General features: G+C 38.1%; 2 protein-coding genes across 8 annotated transcripts in view; both read left to right on the top strand.

The window, feature by feature from the left end:
* The window catches only part of LOC128238705 (DNA-directed RNA polymerase I subunit RPA1-like), a 207,064-nt gene that overhangs the window by 139,837 nt on the left and 39,535 nt on the right, over window positions 1-27,692 (top strand). The gene's annotated exons all lie outside the window — the stretch shown is intronic.
* Window positions 2,310-27,692, top strand: part of LOC128238707 (DNA-directed RNA polymerase I subunit RPA1-like) — a 41,262-nt gene continuing 15,879 nt past the window's right edge. For both annotated transcript variants that reach the window (XM_052954880.1, XM_052954878.1), the window contains exon 1: window positions 2,310-2,424. The gene's annotated coding sequence lies outside the window, so the exon portion shown is untranslated. The remainder of the gene's footprint in view (window positions 2,425-27,692) is intronic.

The following is a 27,692-nucleotide window of genomic DNA, read 5'->3' as shown; positions in this document are numbered from 1 at the left end:
TCTGAAAGCATTGTTTTCTGACCCAACATTCAAGAATGACAATCCCCTTGCAAAAGACGCACTAGACCAATTGCAACAGGTAACACGTTCATCAATATTTAATAACACATATCTAAAAGCGATGAGTTGTCTGTGGCGTCCACGAAAGAAGTTAGCGCATTTATGTGGAGTCTTTTTTAAGCAATACACCATATACAACTTTTCAAATGTAGCTATGTTTAAGATAAGTGGTTGCCCGTGTTATTAAATGATAATTTACACTACGCTGGTTGTCATTTACCCATTCAATTGACCAATAAAGGGATCATATTTTGGCAATAAAGAACGACATAGTTTTATAATGCAATGGATTACTGTGATAAACGCTGACAAAAAATCTCTACAAAGTGACTAAGCATATCGATGCTCTCATTCGCGTCATTGTAAGTGACAAAGCGAATCAGGGACCACATTTGCGTAATGGTAAGTGATTAGGCGGATCGATGCTCAAATTTGCGTCATACGGATCTAGGCAACCTTTCGCGTCATGGTAAGTGGCCAAAAATAGCAATGCTGCCATTCGCGTCGTGGTAACTGGCCAAGGGGATTGGGGCTCTCTTTTGCATCATGGGATGTGGCAAACAAGATAGAGGCTAACATTCGCGTTATGGTAAAAGACCGAGCGGATCAAGATTCCAATTTAAGGCATGGTAAATGACTAAGCCGGCCAAGGTTCCAATTCAAGATATTTTAAATGACCAAACGAACCAAGGCTCACATCCACGCCATGGTTAATGACCGAGCGGATCAAGATTCCTATTCCCGTCATGGTAAGTGACTTAGCGGGCCACGACTCCCATTCACGTCATGGTAAATGACCTAGTGGATCAAGACTCCCATTCACGTCATGGTTAATGACCGAGCGGATCAAGATTCCTATTCCCGTCATGGTAAGTGACCGAGCGGGCCAAGACTCCTATTCATGTCATGGTAAATGACCTAGCGGATCAAGACTCCCATTCACGTCATGGTTAATGACCTTGCGGATCAAGACTCCATATTCCCGTCATGGTAAGTGACCGAGCGGGCCAAGACTCCCATTCATGTCATGGTAAATGACCAAGCGGATCAAGACTCCCATTCACGTCATGGTAAATGACCGAGCGGATCAAGACTCCCATTTACGTCATGGTAAATGACCGAGCGGATCAAGACTCCCATTCATGTCATGGTAAATGACCGAGCGGATCAAGACTCCCATTCACGTCATGGTAAATGACCGAGCGGATCAAGACTCCTATTCCCGTCATGGTAAGTGACTAAGCGGGCCAAGACTCCAATTCATGTCATGGTAAATGACCGAGCGGCCAAGACTCCAATTCACGTCATGGTAAGTGACCGAGCAGGCCAAGACTCCAAGTCATGTCATAGTAAATGACCGAGCGGATCAAGACTCCTATTCCCGTCATGGTAAGTGACTAAGCGTTCCAAGACTCCAATTCATGTCATGGTAAATGTACGAGCGGATCAAGACTCCTATTCCCGTCATGCTAAGTGATTAAGCGGGCCAAGTCTCCAATTCATGTCATGGTAAATGACCGAGCGGATCAAGACTTCTATTTTCGTCATAGTAAGTGACTAAGCTGGCCAAAACTCAAATTCACTTCATGGTAAAAAACCAAGCGGATGAAGGCTTTAATTCGCGTCATGGTAAGTGACAAAAAGGATGAAGGCTCCAATTCACGTCATTGAAAATGAATAAGTGGCTCGAGGCTCCGTTCTTGTCAGCGTTAATGACCATGAGAATCGAGCCTTCCATTCACGTCATGGTTAGTGACAAGGCCGATCAAAGCTCAAATTCACTTCATACTAAAATATTAAGCTGATCAAGGCTGCTATTCACGTCATGGTAATCGAGACTCCAGTTTGCGTCAGGGTAAGTGGCCTAGCGGATCAAGTTTCCCAGTTATGTCATGGTAAGTGACCAGGCGGATCGAGACTCCAATTATCGTTATGGTATGTGGCCAAGTTGATCGAGGCTCCAAATTCACATCATGATAAGTGATCAGGCTGATCGCGGTCTCCATTTACGTCATGGTAAGTGACCAGTATGATTGTGGACCCCATTCGTGTCATTATTGTTCGAAGGCTTCAGTCGCTGAGGCACTATATTATTAAACAAAATCACAGTATGTATTCCAATATTGTATTGTTAACATTAATGGCATATGTCTTATCATAACCAGTTGGAGAATGACGAACTTATCATAGAGCGCTCCGAGGTTGTGGTGGCCATAAAGGACTCGGTTGATTACCTGCGAACGCTTCCTGTCCATTCAAATCGAGAAACACTTGAACTACAGAGCCGAATTGATGACCTGGAAGTGAAGGTGCAAGACATACTTAAACAAATGGAACCTTCTGGGATGGACAGGTTTAAATCGGGTAGGTCTATTTATCACTCCGTATTATTGATAGATTAATACGTCAGTCACATTTGTTAAATATCTACGACTCATAGCAATTAAAGGTAGGCAGCAGCAATCCACGGTCACATGCTATAGCAGTCATGAATGATAGGGTAACCGCACGGCGTACTTTGAAATTGTGGTGAACTGGGGCGACCGTACTGCCTTTGAATTGATAACGCACTGTCGCCTAAGGGCGTCCCTGCGGACACCGTATGTTTTTAAAAATACCAAGGCAGACGGATAGAAATACAACTTGTATATATACCTTCTCCACACACGGCATAAAATGCCACGGGGCCGTATGGATAACGTGCATCGAGCTTACGGGAGCCTTGCGTTGCCCGCAGGGTGTGCCACATACCGCAAGGCCACCTTACGGGCACCGTTGGCGGGCTTAAAACTGCCATAGGGCGCCTGCGGCCACCGCAATTTTTGGGGGGTACGCAGAAGTTTTTATTAATTTAATAAACCATAGGGAAGGCGCAGGACAAACGAAAATCCACCGTTTGCCCGACGTAGGGTCGCCGTGGAGCCGCTCTACGGTATGACTAACTGCTACGTCGAACCTAGAATTAAAAGAAAGTAATTACTCAGTGCTGTTATCATACGGCAACCCCTACGGTTTGTAAAATATAGGGATACGCTGTAGGGTGACCCTGAGGCTAGCATTGATCCTCTGTTGCCACCGGATGTATCTTTCGATCTCTGGGGCATAGGGCCGCCGTATCCTTGTCGTAAAGCAAGTGTGATTGAGGCATAAACAAACGTATCGGTTATAAAACATTAACATGAAATAGCATCATAAAGTTCACCATTTACACAAGTTCGGCCAAATAAACAGTGACGTCATACATGTAGATCTTTGAAGTGCATGTTTATTGCTTCAAATATTGATTACCGACATAGACTGCAATACTGTGTTCTAAGGAATCAGTAACGGAAATAATTCAATAATTTATCAAAAGTATAAAATCTATCCTTAAATGACAATAGCCACCAAACATGCACATTTGCATCGTACGTATTGTCACAATACATAGAATTGCGTTTTGCGTGTATTTTTTTGGCTGGAAGTCTCAAAATAAGGGCACCTAATCTCATCAATAAAATGGTGTAATATTTGATTTAAACGACGCTCGTCCTTAGACGGGATGTGTTATTGTATGACGCTGTACTTCCATCCGTTAGTTTTTCCGTCAATATATCTATCGGCTGTATAAACGCGTCTCATGTTATTCTCATTTTATACCTTTTGGATAACTTATTTCTGATTAAAAATTGTTTGAAACCTTAAGGCCGGTACACTTGATAGTTTGAAATTCAACCTAATGAAAATCTTCTCCTGCTAAACCCTTGGGGTCAAAAGTAATATTGTTCGCCCATGCAAGTTGCTTTATTATGTTGAATAGTTTGTTACAATATCTTTGAAATCTCACTCTTTTTCTATGAAATCGCAAAGCTTTGATATTTGGTATATTGTCTCATGTAGTGTCATCAACAAACCCTTCGTATCTATCATCATGTGTGTGTGTGTGTGTGTGTGTGTGTGTGTGTGTGTGTGTGTGTGTGTGTCCGATCGCTTAAAGGTTGAATTGGTACTGAGATGATATTGACTAAGAATCACAACATAAAACTACAATTTTTACGAAACCTTCTTTAGGCTTTAAATGATGACGTCACACTCATTTATATGATGTCATAAGTTTGTAATATTTTCATGACGTCTTCTTCGGTTTAAAAATAACAGACGGTGACGAACGTTTTATGAATGTTAAAATGAAGTGAATGAGAGATTTATATATTTGTTTTAATGATTTAAATGGATGACGATTTTCTTAATTCAAAATATTTGTCACAAAAACAAAAATAGAATGACTTGCTACAATATTACCAATTGCGCAACTAGTGATTCAAATTTAATTGCATGCTACCATCATAGTAATATTGCTATATTACACATGAGAGAAGTGATAGTTATATCAAACTGGAAACTTAAGAATGATATGCATGTGATAAATAGATATTGATTAAGCGTTTTGCCGAACAATATATAAATGCAGCATAATAATTCAAATTTGGTTTCAGAATTAAAAGAAAACCTTATTAAGTATCACCGGGACAACACCTGCACGTACATGATTGGCCCCTTCGTTGAATCTGGAGTGTTCGGACTTGAGGACTTCTATGTTCCTCCAAACATTAGCAGAGTTATTCTTCAATCGAGACAGAAATACGTTACATCGGAAGAACCTCTGACAAGTTTGGAACAGATGTTAAGCTCCAACCGAATTATCATTCTTTCTGCAGACGCCGGCGTAGGAAAAACAACGTTTTGTAAGTCTTTAGTTACGTTATGGTGCGCGGTACAAGAGGGAAAGACCAATCCGTTAGCGAAGTTTAGTCACTCTCAAAACGTGTTCAGTGACATTGCATATTTAGCTGAGTTTACATATTTATTTTGCATCCAGTTACGAGGAAACAAATGCGTTAAACTAGAGGATATATTTTTTTCTCATACAGAATTAGTTGACACAGAATTGACAAGGGATAACAAGGCTTTTTGTGATTTGTTATCGAACGAAACGGGTTTGGTAATTTTAGACGGATTAGATGAATGTGACATTCCTAGTATTAGTCCCTTAGCAACAAATAGAAAGTATACTGTTCTCATTACATCACGTCCGTGGAAACTTGCAAATATAGATATGCCCAGTACAGGTATCTATACACATGCACAGATTAACGTTATTAGCCGGGGTGTGTCCGAGCAACTTGTTGATCATTTGAACAATTGTTTGAACAAGCATTTTAGCACCTCATATAATGCCGGAGATTTCTTATCTGCTATTAAAAAACAACATTTGGAACCATTTCTCCAAAATCCAATGTTAGCCTCGCAGTTGTTATGTGTTTATCACGAGAAACGCAGTCAGAATATAGCATGTATTGTGAATACAGCCGTGGATAGTACATGTCCAGACTACGGTACAACGTCAAAATCTCGTAAAAAGGATTTGACGTTCTTTGGTAAGACAAGGTCGCATATATACGCAAATATGATAGAACTGATGTTTCGAAGAGTCGAGAAAAAGGACAAGTCACTCGTACAAGGTTTGAGTGAGCTATATAAGAGCGATGATCGAACACATACCCTCCCCGAATGCTTTGATGATAGAAATTACACATGCAGTGGATTAGCAGTACTAATAAACGGTATTGGAAAATTGGCAGCCTATTCACTCGTAGACGATGATAATTCTTTGATAGAAGAACACCAAATGCGAATATTGAAGAATGAGGAAAAGACGGTTCTTCTCAAATCTGGAATTCTTTCGATAACAAGCTTGAAAACGATATCAGGAGAAAGCATGCTGTACACATTTATACATCAAACTTATAAAGAGATGCTTGCCTGTGTATTTCTATCTTCTCTGGATTTTCATAATAATTTATGGAAAATGTTTATAAACAAATTTGAATCTGTTATGACACCCGATATATTGTCATTTTTATGTGTCATGAACTACGAACAAGGTTGCAAGTGTTTAGATATGTTTAATGAAAAGAAACGGTTGTTTGATAGAGGCGACAGATTTTACGATTCCGAACTTAGAGACTATCAATCTACAATTACAATGACCTACAAGGAATGTTGCGACAATGGAATAAAAAAGCCTCGAATTACATTGAAACACGCACAGATCGGCTCAGATTTAGGAATTGACACTGATCATGCACTTTTGCAAGGAAACAGTATTAAGTTGGAAACAATTTTCATAAACAAGTATACGCTTTCCATAGCAAATAATTCAAACTTATTCCAAACTTCATTGACGCATTTATGGCTAAACGAAGCTACGTTAAACGACGATGATCACATCGTCCTATCGAAATGTGCACATCTCTCTAAGGTAACTATACAGGACAGCCGCCTTACACACGTCACCATCAACCCGTCTTCCATAGAGCAGTTCTGGGTTTACGTGAAACCAGAACTGATACAAGAGATACCGCCCATGCGGGTATCCTTTGTTGGCGGGTCGCAGTTCTCTAACAGTCTACGAAAACTCAGATTAGGGCACGTTACCATGGATGTTCCCCTTGATTTGTCAAATTGTCAAGAGCTATATCAATTAATTATAAACAATTCCTCAACTGAAAATCAGACTGGTAATTGCATCATATACAACATGCAATGCTGTAATGCACTACATGACCTGCGACTTGACACATTACAATTTCCTACAGATACACACCTGGATCTGAGCGGTCTCAGACATCTCTCTAAGGTAATTATACAGCACAGCCGCCTTACACAAGTCACCATCAACCCGTCTTCCATAGAGCAGTTCTGGGTTTACGTGAAACCAGAACTGATACAAGAGATACCGCCCATGCAGGTATCCTTTGTTGGCGGGTCGCAGTTCTCTAACAGTCTACGAAAACTCAGTTTAGGGCACGTTACCATGGATGTTCCCCTTGATTTGTCAAATTGTCAAGAGCTATATAAATTAACTATAGTCAATTCCTCAACTGAAAATCAGACTGGTAATTGCATCATATACAACATACAATGCTGTAATGCACTACAGGAACTGATACTTGACACATTACAATTCTCTACAGATACACACCTGGATCTGAGTGGTCTCAGACATCTCTCTAAGGTAACTATACACAACAGCCGCCTTACACACGTCACCATCAACCCGTCTTCCATAGAGGAGTTCTGGGTTGACTTGAAGCCAGAACTGATACAAGAGATACCGCCCATGCAGGTATCCTTTGTTGGCGGGTCGCAGTTCTCTAACAGTCTACGAGAACTCAGTTTAGTGCACGTTACCATGGGTGTTCCCCTTGATTTGTCAAATTGTCAAGAGCTATATAAATTAATTATAGAAAAATCCTCAACTGAAAATCAGACTGGTAATTGCATCATATACAACATGCAATGCTGTAATGCACTACGGGAACTGCAACTTGACACATACCAATTCCCTACAGATACACACCTGGATCTGAGCGGTCTCAGACATCTCTCTAAGGTAACTATACTGAACAGCCGCCTTACACACGTCACCATCAACCCGTCTTCCATAGAGCAGTTCTGGGTTTACGTGAAACCAGAACTGATACAAGAGATACCGCCCATGCAGGTATCCTTTGTTGGCGGGTCGCAGTTCTCTAACAGTCTACGAAAACTCAGTTTAGTGCACGTTACCATGGGTGTTCCCCTTGATTTGTCAATTTGTCAAGAGCTATATGAATTAATTATAAGCAATTCCTCAACTGAAAATCAGACTGGTAATTGCATCATATACAACATGCAATGCTGTAATGCACTACAGGAACTGCGACTTGACACATTACAATTTCCTACAGATACACACCTGGATCTGAGCGGTCTCAGACATCTCTCTAAGGTATATATACAGCACAGCCGCCTTACACACGTCACCATCAACCCGTCTTCCATAGAGGAGTTCTGGGTTTACTTGAAACCAGAACTGATACAAGAGATACCGCCCATGCAGGTATCCTTTGTTTGTGGGTCGCAGTTCTCTAACAGTCTACGAAAACTCAGTTTAGTGCACGTTACCATGGATGTTCCCCTTGATTTGTCAAATTGTCAAGAGCTATATAAATTAACTATAGTCAATTCCTCAACTGAAAATCAGACTGGTAATTGCATCATATACAACATACAATGCTGTAATGCACTACAGGAACTGCAACTTGACACATACCAATTCCCTACAGATACACACCTGGATCTGAGCGGTCTCAGACATCTCTCTAAGGTAACTATACACAACAGCCGCCTTACACACGTCACCATCAACCCGTCTTCCATAGAGCAGTTCTGGGTTTACGTGAAACCAGAACTGATACAAGAGATACCGCCCATGCAGGTATCCTTTGTTGGCGGGTCGCAGTTCTCTAACAGTCTACGAAACCTCAGTTTAGTGCACGTTACCATGGGTGTTCCCCTTGATTTGTCAATTTGTCAAGAGCTATATGAATTAATTATAGGAAATTCCTCAACTGAAAATCAGACTGGTAATTGCATCAAATACAACATGCAATGTTGTAATGCACTACAGGAACTGCGACTTGACACATTACAATTCCCTACAGATACACACCTGGATCTGAGCGGTCTCAGACATCTCTCTAAGGTATATATACAGCACAGCCGCCTTACACACGTCACCATCAACCCGTCTTCCATAGAGGAGTTCTGGGTTTACTTGAAACCAGAACTGATACAAGAGATACCGCCCATGCAGGTATCCTTTGTTTGTGGGTCGCAGTTCTCTAACAGTCTACGAAAACTCAGTTTAGTGCACGTTACCATGGATGTTCCCTTTGATTTGTCAAATTGTCAAGAGCTATATAAATTAATTATAGAAAATTCCTCAACTGAAAATCAGACTGGTAATTGCATCATATACAACATGCAATGCTGTAATGCACTACAGGAACTGCAACTTGACACATACCAATTCCCTACAGATACACACCTGGATCTGAGCGGTCTCAGACATCTCTCTAAGGTATATATACAGCACAGCCGCCTTACACACGTCACCATCAACCCGTCTTCCATAGAGGAGTTCTGGGTTGACTTGAAGCCAGAGCTGATACAAGAGATACCGCCCATGCAGGTATCCTTTGTTGGCGGGTCGCAGTTCTCTAACAGTCTACGAGAACTCAGTTTAGTGCACGTTACCATGGGTGTTCTCCTTGATTTGTCAAATTGTCAAGAGCTATATAAATTAATTATAGAAAAATCCTCAACTGAAAATCAGACTGGTAATTGCATCATATACAACATACAATGCTGTAATGCACTACAGGAACTGCGACTTGACACATTACAATTTCCTACAGATACACACCTGGATCTGAGTGGTCTCAGACATCTCTCTAAGGTAACTATACAGAACAGCCGCCTTACACACGTCACCATCAACCCGTCTTCCATAGAGAAGTTCTGGGTTTACGAGAAACCAGAACTGATACAAGAGATACCGCCCATGCAGGTATCCTTTGTTGGCGGGTCGCAGTTCTCTAACAGTCTACGAGAACTCAGTTTAGTGCACGTTACCATGGGTGTTCCCCTTGATTTGTCAAATTGTCAAGAGCTATATAAATTAATTATAGAAAAATCCTCAACTGAAAATCAGACTGGTAATTGCATCATATACAACATACAATGCTGTAATGCACTACAGGAACTGCGACTTGACACATTACAATTTCCTACAGATACACACCTGGATCTGAGTGGTCTCAGACATCTCTCTAAGGTAACTATACAGAACAGCCGCCTTACACACGTCACCATCAACCCGTCTTCCATAGAGAAGTTCTGGGTTTACTTGAAACCAGAACTGATACAAGAGATACCGCCCATGCAGGTATCCTTTGTTTGTGGGTCGCAGTTCTCTAACAGTCTACGAGAACTCAGTTTAGTGCACGTTACCATGGATGTTCCCCTTGATTTGTCAAATTGTCAAGAGCTATATAAATTAATTATAGAAAATTCCTCAACTGAAAATCAGACTGGTAATTGCATCATATACAACATGCAATGCTGTAATGCACTACAGGAACTGCAACTTGACACATTACAATTCCCTACAGATACACACCTGGATCTGAGCGGTCTCAGACATCTCTCTAAGATAACTATACTGAACAGCCGCCTTACACACGTCACCATCAACCCGTCTTCCATAGAGGAGTTCTGGGTTTACGTGAAACCAGAACTGATACAAGAGAAACCGCCCATGCAGGTATCCTTTGTTGGCGGGTCGCAGTTCTCTAACAGTCTACGAGAACTCAGTTTAGTGCACGTTACCATGGGTGTTCCCCTTGATTTGTCAATTTGTCAAGAGCTATATAAATTAATTATAGAAAAATCCTCAACTGAAAATCAGACTGGTAATTGCATCATATACAACATACAATGCTGTAATGCACTACAGGAACTGCGACTTGACACATTACAATTTCCTACAGATACACACCTGGATCTGAGTGGTCTCAGACATCTCTCTAAGGTAACTATACACAACAGCCGCCTTACACACGTCACCATCAACCCGTCTTCCATAGAGGAGTTCTGGGTTTACGAGAAACCAGAACTGATACAAGAGATACCGCCCATGCAGGTATCCTTTGTTGGCGGGTCGCAGTTCTATAGCAAACTTACGATGCTAAGCGTAGTGAATACAACGAATATTCAAACCGTAGACTTATCTGAATGTGTTCATTTACAAACAATCCGAACAGATCGTCCTGTACAGATTGGGACTTTGGGTCTTCCGCATTTAGAAGAGATTCGATTATTTGGTGCACAAACAAAAGTTTGCAACAATGTATTACAATGTATATCTGAATGCAGTTGTGCGTGTAGAAGAATATGGTTTGAAAACTTATCCACTGAAATACTACATTCATTAACTCTAAGTCGACACCCAGGTGAGATGTTTAAATTAGTCAAGTTTCGCTTTATGTGTCTAGACACACACGTTCTTGATTTTATTATGAAGATTGTTGTGGAGAAGATTGAGTTTGAAGAGGTAAAAATATTGACAGCTGAGAATCTTGTATCATTAAAAAAATGTACGAAGCCTATTCGAGCCCCCGACAATACTACAGAAGGAATGGACAAAATGTCTGTTGGGCAACATATATCAGAGATCAGTTTTTCTCATTGTCCTGTTCTAGGGTCAACAGTTGAGGAAGTTAAATTGGCGATTGATTGTTTGCGACAGCATTGGAAAGTAAATGAATTTGAAATACATACTATACAGTCGGAAAATAGTTCCGATATAACTTATTTGGGCAAAGATATTACATTGGAAAACCCAGTTGTACTAAAGGTATTACAACTGAAGTCAAAAGTAGAAACGTATGACTCCACAATTTATAAGAGAACATGAAATACTGGGTAAGGAATTACATAATTTACAGGATACAAAAATCTTTATTTTAGCATATGATAACAAAAAATAACATTAGTTCAACGTGCTATGTTCCGCCATATATGTTTTAGAGAAGATGAAATGTTCTGTGTACTGTATGCGTACTGTGCATAGTTCTGCTGAATGACTTCACATCGACTAAAGAACCTTAAAATCAAACAGCTCTTTTAAGTAATGATATCTAGAAGATAGTCGCGACTGTAAACCAAACAACTTTATTTGATACTAAAAAGTACTCGAATCTGAAAACTGCAGTCTAAACGTACACAGATAATCATCGATTTTAATTATGTCGAAGTCAACGAAACATCATCCAATGTGTTTTACCATATCTCATTCATACACAACATCAAGCAAAGTTGCTGTCCAGTGATAATCTTAACATACATGCCATAAGAAAAACATTTTTTTTTTAAATAGATCCGTGTCGTCCTAGTCGTATTCCGTTGTAAATAAGCTGAACATTTATCAAAGGGCCGATAATTAGAGTTAAATGTCACCATTCTGTGTGTATAATGATAGTAAACAAACTAAGACATGCTGAGCATTTTAGTTCGTTGATATCTCGATATCCCTCAGAACTAATGTTGTGTAATGTTCTGTCGATCATGAAATAAGATTGCATTCCAAACAACTTTCATATCTTAAGAAGTGTGTAGCAGTTGCATTAGATTCATAGTAAATTAAATAGAACATAAGGATATTTATTTTGTGTGTGTGTTTCATATTTGCATAGAACATTTATTTATGTTACATTTCACTCTTTTAATTATGTAATGTTTGGAACAGATGGTACCAAAAAAGTGAATATTAGTATAGATGTTCGTATGCTTGTATTTTTACGATTTATTTCTACGATTGTTGTATGTGTTTTAAAATTAGTCAATGTATTTGCGCATAAATATAGCATTAAAGGAACTCATTCACGTTTTATAGAGTCAGACATGGGAAAAATGCGAATGAAAACGCTTGACTTAATGATAAAAGAAATTTCGGCATCTATTTTAAATAGTAATTAGTAAAGTTGAAAAACGTAGCATGTTTTGCCTAAAGCCTTTATCACGCTTTTGATAATTATTCAAGGCTTGCGTCGATCAAATTATGTTCAAATGAGAATCTAACGTTGAATGTTCCGTGTTTGCTCATTTATATATCTTACAAAAACATGACTCCATTTCAACTAAGTTTATAAACGTCGTTGCCAATATAAAATCCTTGAATGAGTCCCTTTATACATAGTGTGTGCAGTTTTCTCAGGTGTATTATTGCTGTAACATGTAATTTAAACTTTCTGTAAATAAACACACAGTGTATTATGAGCTGTTAATGTTGTTCTTAAGTTACGTTAAGCATTTTCAGTGTGTGTAAACCACGTGATAAATTGCGTCATAAATACTACGTCGGAAGGCAATATTTTGTTTAAAAAAAAGAAGACTTTAAACAAAGATAACTTCACTATTTCTTTACCATTTTAAATGAAACATAACGCAGTCTACGTCCCATCTTCGGTCTTTTACCAAAATTTGATTGCGAGTTTAGTTTCTTAAAACACTTCGACAAACCTTTTCACAATACGGCCGTCTGACGGAGCACTGTCAAAACATCATTTTGGAAACAGGTTGTCGAAGTGTTTAATGAACTCATGAAATTTCGGAAATGATACAAACGCGGCGCTCTTTAAGAGGCATATAGACTGCCCTTTGTTTCATTTAAAATGGTGTGGTAAATGAAAAGTTATCGTTGATTTAAGTCTTCATTTTAAGCAAATGTATGCCGTCTGACGTAGCATATATGACGTAATTTATCACGTGGTATACACACACTGATTCTGTTGTGTTCAGTTTTGTTCTGATAAAACTGATACCGATTTAAATGTTTTCATATTCGGAAAATTATTATTTTTAAATATAACATTTTTACTTTGTATTATCCCTATGTTTTAACATTAACTTAAGTATTCGGATCTGTCATAAGTACATTCTATTAAATGTTGTGGATGTTTCTATTTCATACGTTTGTATCAACGTGAATGTTTAAATATGAAATGTCTTTCGATTTAAACTTTACGAAAGTAATATTACAGGTTATGTTTTTTCTCTATCCTCTAGAAATTTAATCTTACATCCTAGTTTTAATTTCATTTAAATTACACATCAATGGTCGGCAGTCATGTGCCAAAAGTTGAAAAGTAAATTAAAGAGACTTAGACAACATTATTATACATTAAACATTAAAAACATTTCATCTTGGAACATAAAATGGTATCTACTTGTCTTCCGCAATGTTTAATATTGTAACAGATTTATCAAGTTTGACAGAGTGCTTTATGTATATTCGCTGTATTTTAGTTATATTCAATGTTTAGTTAAATTTCTGTGTGTTTTTTGTATTTATGAATCCGACCCGGAGGTAAACAAGTTCACTGATATCTGAATGTTAAACTTCAATGCCTAGTGACCCCATATCTCATTTGATCACTGATGCCTTAATATGTTAAACGAATGATCACAAGTACATTATACGTAAAATGATGAAAGTGTGTTCATTGGTTGGGTATTAAAAATGACTTACTTTTTCAATCGTTGAAGGCCAGAACACTTTCTTTTTCTGCACGTAAACCTTTTAAATATTTGTATGGGTTCAGCAGACATTTAACATTTACATTTTTGTGTATGTGATACCTTAAAGTTATTATGTAATTTTTCTAGACATAGATCCAGATTTTGTTTGTAATATTACTACAGTAGACATATTTACTTCTTTCCAAGTTAAGTCGTCGAATACCCACAGGAGACCATTTGAGTTACTCTCAGATGAAAATAGTTAGCGGAATGTGTCAGTTGTTGGTCACCGACGATGATATAATTATGTGTAAAAATCTGTTGTTAGTGATTAATCTAAATATTTTTTTCAATCAAATGGAAACAGCTATATTCTGTACATTGAACATTTATACACTTTCGGTTTTGCGCGTCACCTCCCCCCCCCCCCTCTCTCCCCCCCCCCTCTAAAATCATCCACGTTTACTTTTAATGTCAATATCGAAGAAATACTATTAGAAAAAACGCTCCAAATGGACGCTTTGGACAACAAATGATTAAAGTGTTAAAGGGGGAACCCCGAAATCCCCCTACCAACATTTTAAACAATTTTATATTCGGTCAAGAGGTGTGGACGAATGCGAAAAAGACTGTGCCCCCAAGTGACGCCTCCCCGAAAGTCAATTTATAGATCCCCTGAAATAGACCTAGGTCTGACTAAAAAGCTTAGTTAAATACCTACTGCAATGGTGGTAATCTTATATTCAACTTTAGTTATCAGTTATAGATACATGTATGTTAAATACAATTTTATGGATGAAATTCGGAATGTTAATGTACTTAAAGTGCAGTATGTAAATATGATTTTGACACACATTTTTCATGTTTGCAAATGTGATGTACATATATTCGTCGTTCTGTAAGGAATATATATCACATGAATGTTTTTATATTTATAACCATGTATTAATCATGCAACATATTGTATTCCTGATATGTTTGATAGTAGTTTTGTTTATTTGAGCTATGCCATTATTTATTCACGGGTATTTTGATAGTGATACTATACAAGTTTTATCAAGCATTTTTACATTTATGTGCAATATAAGGTTGTTTAAGCAATAATGCTTAAAATCTATGTTATTGTATTAATAAATTTATATAATTTGTTATGTGTTTTTCTTTTGTTATGCGTTTTTCTTTTGTTATGCTGCTGCTGCTGCTGCGGCTGACAATGATGATAATTATGATGATGATGATGGTGGTGGTGGTGGTGGTGGTGGTGATGATGATGGTGATGATGATGATGATGATGATGATGATGATGATGGTGGTGGTGGTGGAGGTGGTGGTGGTGATGATGATGATGGTGGTGGTGGTGGTTGTGGTGATGATGATGATGATGATGATGATGATGATGATGATGATGATGATGATGATGATGATGATGATGATGATGATGATGATGATGATGATGATGATGATGATGATGATGATGATGATGATGATGGCGGTGGTGATGATGATGATGATGATGATGATGATGATGATGATGATGATGATGATGATGATGATGATGATGATGATGATGATGATGATGATGATGATGATGATGATGATGATGAATCCCCCAGGGTTAAGCCAAACCTTAAAAAATACTTGGTATGTAAGTATGTAAACACAATAATCACCTCAGTGTTGCGCCATAACTGACCTAAGTGCTTCTACATAGAAACATTGATCACTTCAGTGTTGAGCCATTGCTGACCTAAGTGCTTCTATATAGAAACATTGACCACCTCAGAGTTGAGCAATAGCTGACCTAAGTGCTTCTTTATAGAAACATTGACCACCTCAGAGTTGAGCAATAGCTGACCAAAGTGCTTCTTTATAGAAACATTGACCACCTCAGAGTTGAGCAATTGCTGACCTAAGTGCTTCTATATAGAAACATTGAGCACCTCAGAGTTGCACCATAGCTGACCTAAGTGCTTCTTTATAGAAACATTGACCACCTCAGTGTTGAACCATAGCTGACCGAAGTGCTTCTATATAGAAACATTGAGAACCTCAGAGTTTAGCCATTGCTGATTTAAGTGCTTCTATAAAGAAACATTGAGCACCTCAGAGTTGAGCCATTGCTGACCAAAGTGCTTTTATAAAAAAACATTGAGCACCTCAGAGTTGAGCAATAACTGACCTAAGTGCTTCTATATAGACACATTGAGCACCTCAGTGTTGAGCCATTGCTGACCTAAGTGCTTCTATATAGAAACATTGACCACCTCAGTGTTGAGCCATTGCTGACCAAAGTGCTTCTTTATAGAAACATTGACCACCTCAGTGTTGAACCATAGCTGACCGAAGTGCTTCTATATAGAAACATTGAGAACCTCAGAGTTTAGCCATTGCTGATTTAAGTGTTTCTATAAAGAAACATTGAGCAACGCAGAGTTGAGCCATTGCTGACCAAAGTGCTTTTATATAAAAACATTGAGCACCTCAGAGTTGAGCAATAGCTGACCTAAGTGCTTCTATATAGAAACATTGAGCACCTCAGTGTTGAGCCATTGCTGACCTAAGTGCTTCTATATAGAAACATTGACCACCTCAGTGTTGAGCTATTGCTGACCAAAGTGCTTCTTTATAGAAACATTGACCACCTCAGAGTTTAGCCATAGCTGATTAAAGTGCTTCTATAAAGAAACATTGAGCACCTCAGAGTTGAGCCATTGCTGACCAAAGTGCTTCTATAAAGAAACAATGAGCATTCGAAGTTGAGCCATTGCTGACCAAAGTTCTTCTATAAAGAAACATTGAGCACCTCAGTGTTGAGCCATTGCTGACCAAAGTGCTTCTATAAAGAAACAATGAGCATTCGAAGTTGAGCCATTGCTGACCAAAGTTCTTCTATAAAGAAACATTGAGCACCTCAGTGTTGAGCCATTGCTGACCAAAGTGCTTCTATAAAGAAACATTGAGCACCTCAGTGTTGAGCCATTGCTGACCAAAGTTCTTCTATAAAGAAACATTGAGCACCTCAGTGTTGCGCCACAGCTGACTAAAGTGCTTCTATATAGAAACATTGAGCACCTCAGAGTTGAGCCATTGCTGACCAAAGTTCTTCTATAAAGAAACATTGAGCAACTCAGTGTTGAACCATTGCTGACCAAAGTGCTTCTAAATAAAAACATTGAGCACCTCAGAGTTGAGCAATTGCTGACCAAAGTGCTTCTAAATAGAAACATTGAGTCCCACAGGGTTGAGCCATTGATGACCCACATATAGCCACAATTTACAGATAAATTACCTATATTTCCGACATGATTGATATTTGTAAGATATATGACTGTCGTCTGCTACAAACACGTTTCATTGAAGAGGTCAATAACCATCTAAGATCGGCTAGTAGTTTTAGACAGTAAATTTATGTCTATTTTTCATTGAAAAGAAATATAGAAATAATGAGGTCTGTTTTGGGTCCAAAGAATGCTATAAGGAACCTTTGTTGAGGACAGTCGACAAATGTAACATACCTTATATCTATACCATAGAAAGTGCAACGCTATTTATAGATGGGTTAAAAAAGCAATAAGGGTGATGGAAAGCGCAACACTATTTATAGATGAGTCAAAAATAGCAATAAGTGTGATGGAAAGCGCAACACTATTTATAGATGGGCCAAAAATAGCAATAAAGGTTATAGAAAGGGCAACACCATTTATAGATGAGTCAAACATAGCAATAATGGTGATGGAAAGGGCAACACTATTTATAGATGAGTCAAACATAGCAATAATGGTGATGGAAAGGGCAACACCATTTATAGATGAGTCAAACATAGCAATAATGGTGATGGAAAGGGCAACACTATTTATAGATGAGTCAAACATAGCAATAAGAGTGATGGAAAGGGCAACACCATTTATAGATGAGTCAAACATAGCAATAATGGTGATAGAAAGGGCAACACCATTAATAGATGAGTCAAACATAGCAATAATGGTGATGGAAAGGGCAACACCATTTATAGATGAGTCAAACATAGCAATAATGGTGATAGAAAGGGAAACACCATTTATAGATGAGTCAAACATAGCAATAATGGTGATGGAAAGGGCAATACCATTTATAGATGAGTCAAACATAGCAATAATGGTGATGGAAAGGGCAACACCATTTATAGATGAGTCAAAATAGCAATAAGGGTGATGTGTTGACAGGAAAGCTATACAAAGCCTACTTAAGACTACCTACAAGGCAGGAGAACATAACCAAAAGGCTACCTTACAAAATATTAAGCTACAGACCAGACAAGAAATATAAAGACAATATTTCAATGGTTACGTGCTAATATGCAAACAATATTGCGAAACAACCGGAATCTATAATAGCATGTAACATAAATCTGACAAATAAAACTACACGTTTACTGTTATTGCAATACGATGATGAATTGCTTTGACTTTTTAATAAATCTAGAAACTTGTTTGATCGAATATATCGTATAACGATGTTGCAAGAGGGTCGTCCATGAATGTCAATTACTTAGTGAGGTAAAGTGTTAGATATTAATATTAATTTGAGTACCTCAATCAACGTTTATATTCATTATCAATTAACTTTCCAAAATGCATTGAAAATTACTGAAACAAATGCACATCATGCTGTTAAATGGCATATTATCTAATAAAGGAAACACTGTGTAAAGATATTTACATTCTAAGCGATACACCACATGTACGTGTACATGTAAGTGTAGCCATGGGGAATTAGGGAGGTCGCGATACACATCGTGTATGTGTACATCTACGTGTAACTATGATAAATTAGGGAGGTCGCGATACACATCGTGTATGTGTACATCTACGTGTAACTATGATAAATTAGGGAGGTCGCGATACACATCGTGTATGTGTACATCTACGTGTAACTATGATAAATTAGGGAGGTTGCGATTTACCACGTGTATGTGTACATCAACGTGTAACTATGATAAATTAGGGAGGTCGCGATACACAACGTGTATGTGTACATCTACGTGTAACTATGATAAATTAGGGAGGTCGCGATACACAACGTGTATGTGTACATCTACGTGTAACTATGATAAATTAGGGAGGTCGCGATACACAACGTGTATGTGTACATCTACGTGTAACTATGATAAATTAGGGAGGTCGCGATACACCACGTGTATGTGTACATGTACGTGTAACTATGATAAATTAGGGGGGTGCGATTTACCACGTGTATGTGTACATCTACGTGTAACTATGATAAATTATGGAGGTCGCGATACACCACGTGTATGTGTACATGTACGTGTAACTATGATAAATTAGGGGGCGTGCGATGCACCACGTGTATGTTTTATTGTACGTGTAACTATTATAAATTGATAAATTAGGGAGGTCGCGATACACAACGTGTATGTGTACATCTACGTGTAACTATGATAAATTAGGGAGGTTGCGATTTACCACGTGTATGTGTAAATCTACGTGTAACTATGATAAATTAGGGAGGTTGCGATTACCACGTGTATGTGTAAATCTACGTGTAACTATGATAAATTAGGGGGGCTGCGATAACCACATGTATGTTTTATTGTACGTGTGACTATGATAAATTAGAGAGGGGGTTGCGATGCACCACGTGTATGTTTTATTGTACGAGTAACTATGCTAAATTAGGGAGGTCGCGATACACAACGTGTATGTGTACATCTTCGTGTAACTATGATAAATTAGGGGGGGCTGCGATCCACCACGTGAATGTGAACATGTACGTGTAACTCTGAGCAATGAGGTATGTTGCGATGCACCACTTCATTGTGTATCTGTACGTGTAACTTTTATAATTGGAAAATAGGGAGGTTGCGATACACCACGTGTGTGTGTACATGTACGTGTAGCTATGAGAAATTAGGGCGGTTGTGATACACCACGTGTGAGTGTGAGTGTACATGTACGTGTAGCTATGAGAAATTAGGGAGGTTGCGATACACCACGTGTGTGTGTACATGTACGTGTAGCTATGAGAAATTAGGGCGGTTGTGATACACCACGTGTGAGTGTGAGTGTACATGTACGTGTAGCTATGAGAAATTAGGGAGGTTGCGATACACCACGTGTATGTGTACATGTACGTGTAGCTATGAGAAATTAGGGAGGTTGCGATACACCACGTGTGTGTGTACATGAACGTGTAGCTATGAGAAATTAGGGAGGTTGCGATACACCACGTGTATGTGTACATGTACGTGTAGCTATGAGAAATAAGGGAGGTTGCGATACACCACGTGTATGTGTACATGAACGTGTAGCTATGAGAAATTAGGAAGGTTGCGATACACCACGTGTGTGTGTACATGTACGTGTAGCTATGAGAAATTAGTGAGGTTGCGATACACCACGTGTGTGTGTACATGAACGTGTAGCTATGAGAAATTAGGGAGGTTGCGATACACCACGTGTATGTGTACATGTACGTGTAGCTATGAGAAATTAGGAAGGTTGCGATACACCACGTGTATGTGTACATGAACGTGTAGCTATGAGAAATTAGGGAGGTTGCGATACACCACGTGTATGTGTACATGAACGTGTAGCTATGAGAAATTAGGGAGGTTGCGATACACCACGTGTGTGTGTGTACATGTACGTGTAGCTATGAGAAATAAGGGAGGTTGCGATACACCACGTGTATGTGTACATGAACGTGTAGCTATGAGAAATTAGGAAGGTTGCGATACACCACGTGTGTGTGTACATGTACGTGTAGCTATGAGAAATAAGGGAGGTTGCGATACACCACGTACATGAACGTGAAGCTATGAGAAATTAGGAAGGTTGCGATACACCACGTGTATGTGAACATGTACGTGTAGCTATGAGAAATTAGGGAGGTTGCGATACACCACGTGTATGTGTACATGTACGTGTAGCTATGAGAAATTAGGGAGGTTGCGATACACCACGTGTATGTGTACATGTACGTGTAGCTATGAGAAATTAGGGAGCTTGCGATACACCACGTGTAAGTGTACATGAACGTGTAGCTATGAGAAATTAGGAAGGTTGCGATACACCACGTGTATGTGTACATGTACGTGTAGCTATGAGAAATTAGGAAGGTTGCGATACACCACGTGTAAGTGTACATGAACGTGTAGCTATGAGAAATTAGGGAGGTTGCGATACACCACGTGTATGTGTACATGTACGTGTAGCTATGAGAAATTAGGGAGGTTGCGATACACCACGTGTGTGTGTACATGTACGTGTAGCTATGAGAAATTAGGGAGCTTGCGATACACCACGTGTGTGTGTACATGAACGTGTAGCTATGAGAAATTAGGGAGGTTGCGATACACCACGTGTGTGTGTACATGAACGTGTAGCTATGAGAAATTAGGGAGGTTGCGATACACCACGTGTGTGTGTACATGTACGTGTAGCTATGAGAAATAAGGGAGGTTGCGATACACCACGTGTGAGTGTGAGTGTACATGTACGTTTAGCTATGAGAAATAAGGGAGGTTGCGATACACCACGTGTATGTGTACATGAACGTGTAGCTATGAGAAATTAGGGAGGTTGCGATACACCACGTGTGTGTGTACATGAACGTGTAGCTATGAGAAATTAGGAAGGTTGCGATACACCACGTGTGTGTGTACATGTACGTGTAGCTATGAGAAATTAGGGCGGTTGTGATACACCACGTGTGAGTGTGAGTGTACATGTACGTGTAGCTATGAGAAATTAGGGAGGTTGCGATACACCACGTGTGTGTGTACATGTACGTGTAGCTATGAGAAATTAGGGAGGTTGCGATACACCACGTGTATGTGTACATGTACGTGTAGCTATGAGAAATTAGGGAGGTTGCGATACACCACGTGTGTGTGTACATGAACGTGTAGCTATGAGAAATTAGGAAGGTTGCGATACACCACGTGTGTGTGTACATGAACGTGTAACTATGAGAATTTAGAGTAGTTGTAATACACCACATCTATGTGTACATGTACGTGTAGCTATTAGAAATTAGAGAGGTCGCGGCGAAACACCACGTGTATGTGTACATGTTAGTGTAGCTATGAGAATATAGAGGTTGCGATGCACCCCATATATTTGTTAATGTACGTTTAGCTATGGATACATGTAAACGTTACAGTTGAGATTCAAAATCCTTGGTGAAGTTTGACTTCAAACTTATATTTGTACATGCATTTGAATCTCCTTGATGAGCATGAATCCCTTCATATATCGTTCATGTAGTTCTGAAACTGTAAAACCAACGTACACTTACCTGGATAACGTAGTGCACAAACGTTAGCCGATGCGTACACGTACCCGTACAATAAGGGTTTAGTAAGCTCTTTAATAAACACGGTAAGATAATCCTCAACGACTTATAAATTGAGAAATAACCACTAGCGGCTAAAAGGGGGCGCATCCGGCGCGCGCCCCCTCTTAAATCGTAGTTTACTTTTTATGTCAATATAGGAAAGAAAAAATTATAAAATGCATCATTTCCGACTACAAGTTGTTAAAATTGTCTTGATAAAGTAAACCCAAATCCACATGCAAACAGTTTATGCCATAAACTTTCGGTTAAGAGGCAGGGGTGCATGTCAAAAGGTTGCGCCCCTAAGTTACGCCAACTCTAACGTCAATTCCTGGATCCGCCCCTGATAGCAGTTTCCATTCGACCAGAGCACTAGAGTGAAGAGATGCAATATTGCATCAGTGTTGGTTATTTTGTATTTATGATGAAGATTTATTTGAATACATTAGGACATTTTCCATCTTAATCTTAAACAGTGTGTATATACCACGTGATCAATTACGTCATAAATGCTACGTTGGAAGGCAAAATTTTGCTTAAAATAAGGACTTAAATCAAAGATAGCTAATTTACTGCACCATTTAATCAAAGTGCTGAAAGCACTGATGGACTAGGGCTTCATTTAGGGGAATGTTGATAATCATGTTCTAAGCATTAAACAAATCGGCTCACATCACAAGGGGTCACTGTTTAATGGGCTAGCTTAAACTTTAGACTAAAACTGCTTGCAAGCTGCAAAGGAAAGTGTGGGTAGAGGGAGGGGGGGGGGGCTAAAGTGTTTAATCAGATAAAGTCATAGTTCTTTTGAAAATCTCAATGTCGTTAAATCAGACCTAAACAAATTAATTTACGTGGTTGCCGTATGTTAACCAAAGTACACATACTTGTTTAATTTGATTAAATCATTTTATATCAAAGGTTTGTTATTTGCAGTTTCAGAGAAGATTTTCAATGATGTAATTATATCCTATATAGAAAACCTGTCACCTCTTTTTCAGGGGAGCTTTAAACCACAGGGCCATACTTTGGATAATATTTGTAAAAGACCTCAATAAATGCAACAGTAGGCCATTCTTGTATTGTCCTCTGTCCTGATAGCTCCCTATCTCAATAATTGCAAATGGTTGTAGGTTCATGATTCTCCTGGTCATTGGTCATACAGAAAGATGTTGAATGTAGAATCAAGAAGCTTTCATTTCAGGCACTCCGAATTGAATAGAACTGTAACATTTGGAGTGCCTGGAATTTGTAAGATTCCTAGGCAACATGTATCAGGTGTTGCAGTACATTTACTTTACTACAAATACTTTTACCTGTCCTTGTAAATCTAAAAAAGCTTTCATTTCGCAAAAGTAGTTCATATATTAAACTATAATAAGGTTGCTAAATCAGAGTTTGAATAATTCTGATATCTAGATGTGCCTTTAATTGCAGCATTTTAATGTCCAACTCATGATGTCAATTGAGCTGGTTAAGCAATACTGCATTTCCTTGGTGTGGGGATTGCATTATATACTTGAATGAACAAACAGTTTTTGCGTTGGAAAGTACAATGTATTGACAATGTTACATGCAATTTTCTTGATCTGACTCCATCCAAGCCTTAAATCTTAGATCAACATGTACTTGGGGCTATGTGTTTTATCAATGAGAACTATAAATTATGTTCAATTTAGTGCCACTTATGATATATCATTCCGAATACAAAAACACTAGCATTTTCTTTAAAACCACTAGCATTAATATCCTATGTTACGATAAAACCATTGCCAAGGTGGTAATTTGAAAACACTAGAATTTTTTTCTGGTCAGGGTTTGACATAGTCTTTCTAGGCAGCTGGACTTGTTTTGCAGTTACTTTGAAAATCTTCAAAAGCTAAACTGATCAAGACTGGAGCAAAATCCTCACAATACCAAAAGGGATTTTAAAGACTTACGAGATCATTCTCATATCACCAATACCATTAGTTTTTATTTACAAACTTAAGTCAACATAAAAATGTTTTACATTAATATTACAATGAATAAAACATATTGCAATAACATAGCAATCAAGCCTAAACATGAGATTTCAACATTTTTCAGATAAACAATAAATAAGTTTACTTAATCATTTTCTCGATACTTACACAAGCTGGAAAATGGTCTCTTTTTAAATACTTCACATATTTCATGGCTTTCATCATTCAAACTAACATTTCGCTTGTTATTTTAATATTCAATCATTTGGTAAACATTCATAAATGATGGTTAAAATTAAGATTCATACTAATCAAGCCTACCAAAAACACCTGACTGACCAATTAGAATCCAATTTCGGCAGGGCTTATTGGTGGTTCAGTGAAATCAACCATGACCTCCCACAATCTGCACTGATCAACAGTAAATGCATTGTTTCTATTGTTCTCATTTTCATAAAGTTAGAAAACAACTGCAGTGAATAAAATTTATTCCTTATCACTGAGAGAAAGTTTAGAATGAACGAAGCTGACGGTTACATTTAGTGGGATATCAAATCCTACAAATGTATTCATCATTTTATGTAACCGTATTTAGTATTAGTGTTAAAGTTTTGAAAGTCTAAAAAGTTTCATTTTTTGTATATTTTGTGCTTCATTTAATTTCATTGAAATTTGTTTTTCTTAATGTTCAATCCCAAGCATATAAGTGTAAGAAAAGTCTCTAAATTATTATCTGAATAAATTTTTATATTAATGTTCAATCCCAAGCATATAAGCGTAAGAAAAGTCTCTAAATTATTATCTGAATTAATTTTTATATTAATGTTTGGTCACATAAAAGATAAACAATGTATTGTGCTTTTTAAAATAACAGTTTTTCATCTGTTTAAAATTATTTCAAATGCTGTGCATTGAAATTTGATTATGAGTTTAAACTTTGACAGGAATAATTCAAGGGGATGTTTTTTTGTTTTTTTTTTGGTGATTTCTACCATTTAAATTGTCTGAATCGCATGAATATTTATAAATTACGTAAGGTACCGGGTATTCTCAAATTGATCACACTTGTTAAACTTTGTACTGTCTTCTTTTTGTCTGTCTCAAATTTAATACAGCATTGGTTTCACCTGTTGTTTATTAAAGGGACTGTACACCAGAATGGCACCAAAAAAGTTGGATTTTTTTTCTTTAACGAATCTAAGGACAATTTTTAATAAACTATTTTACTCTTTGATATCGTTATTGTAAATAAAATACCAAAATGTAAAAAACTTGCAGTGCAGTGTCGAATCCACTATGCTATGAAGACTGGGTGGAATTTCCAGAAATATACCTAACTCGCTTAAATCACGTAATAACATCAACGGCAGATTACGCATAGGGAATGAATTATACTCGGTAAACATACAATGTACTTAGTAATCTTTTTTAATGGAAAAACACGAAATAACTGCTATTAATAAATCATTTGTAAACTATGTGCATCATCAGTTAGTAAGTTTCAATGCATTAATTCGGTACACATCGATACCAAGTTAATGTCAGGTTTCTATAAAAAAGAAAGTTGTTTTTTTCGTTTTCGTTATTAACTGAGTACAGCCCTTTTAAAATGTACTTTATAATGTCTGTGACTTATCAAATATTTAATAGTAATGGTCTGCAACCAAGATTTATTTGAATTATCAAGGTTTCAAACTGCATTGTGTATGCGATTGGAAAGCTAATCTTGAAAGCTCCCTTCGTATAATTTTTAAAAAATAACATAGACCCTGCAAGGTACTCATATTTGGATGATTCATAAAGATTTGCACTGTTATTTATGTATAATTGCATTTATTGATACAGGTAACCTTTTTTAAATCTATGATTTAGATTGCAAAGTATAACTTATATGAATAAATATATATTCTTAACTTCTAATAAGTAATTAGTAAATTTGTCAACTGCGCACCAAAACACTGAATCTGTATGTATACGCAAGCTTATGCACCAGTCAATTAATTGTAACCATGCACCGCCCCCCCCCCCCCCGGTCCAGGGAATAGCGGGGACTTTAACTTTCGGTCCAGCCAACCCAAGCTAAAATCCCCGCCCTGCAGGAATGATCTGATGGCAAAGTCCCCACCATATCCCCCCAGCACCCAAGGGACATTAGGTTAAGCCACATCCGCACTGTATTTTCCACGAAGACCCGATACTGCGTGGCCACCTGAAAGGTAAAAACACGGCCCATTTCCCCGGTATACCCCCGGATGTGGGGGCCCTGGTTACAATTGACTGGTGCATGCTGATCCATAGTAATCCAATCTCATGCCAAGACGATTTCTGGTCTGATATCTCCAGGTAAGTTATTCTTAAGCATAAAAAAGCCTGGACAGCATTTGAGAAAGACTTTTGTGAGTTTAAATCTTCATTACTTCACTATGCCACTACATTGGGTGATTACTGATTTTCATTGAGCTCAAAGCGTCTTTAGAAAAAGAACTTTATGCACCAGTCAAATGTAACCACGAACGCCCCCCCCCCCCTCCAGGTCTGGGGAATACTTTGACTTTCAGTCCAACCAATCCCCTATAAAATCCCTACCCTACCCTGCGGGAACGAACTGGTGGTAAAATCCCTGCCAAATAACCTCGCACCCCAAGGATCTTAGGTAAGGGTAATTCCCCGCTATATTTTGCGGGAAGACAAAACCACCGCAATCATCAGGCACTGCGAGGACACCACTGAAAGGTGAAAACACTGCCCTTTTCCCTAGTATACCCCGAGGGGGTGGTAACAATTGACTGGTGCATAATAAGAGTAGAAATCAAAAGTGAGCAGGCAAATGGCGATGGTTTATCACACAATGTCAACAAAATGTATTTACACTGAGAATGGCTCCAAGACATTTCTATGCACATAGGTAAACACTCATCATATTCATAAGCCAGATGCTATGCACATATTCATACATTTGGCTTCATTGAAAATGAAACTTTATAAATAAGTATGCGCATATTTGATATTGCTTTATCTCCATTTTGCAAAATTGAAATCACATGATTTTATCAAACGAACTTGTATTGCTTGAAAGTCTACGTGTCAAATTAAACATGCTATCCACGGTAAGATGACAATAAATCCGTTTGATGGTGGTAATCATTCAATGGCGACTTTATTGATAAATTTCTTCAATATAACACGTATAAAATTCACATCATCAGCATCCGGAAGTAGTGATAACATGTACATGTGTGAATCATTCGACCGCTCTCATCATAGTGAATGAGTCAATACAGTAGACTGGTACCCGAATTTACTTTTTCTCAAGAACACAAGTTATAACGTTATACAGGTACGCGGCATATTTTTTTTTTATTTTACATTAATAGTATTTAAACAATC

The sequence above is a fragment of the Mya arenaria genome, chromosome 6 (assembly GCF_026914265.1).
Source record: "Mya arenaria isolate MELC-2E11 chromosome 6, ASM2691426v1".
Lineage (NCBI taxonomy): Eukaryota > Metazoa > Mollusca > Bivalvia > Myida > Myidae > Mya > Mya arenaria.
The sequence above is the reverse complement of the archived record's forward strand: the minus strand, read 5'-3'. Positions and strand labels throughout refer to the sequence as shown.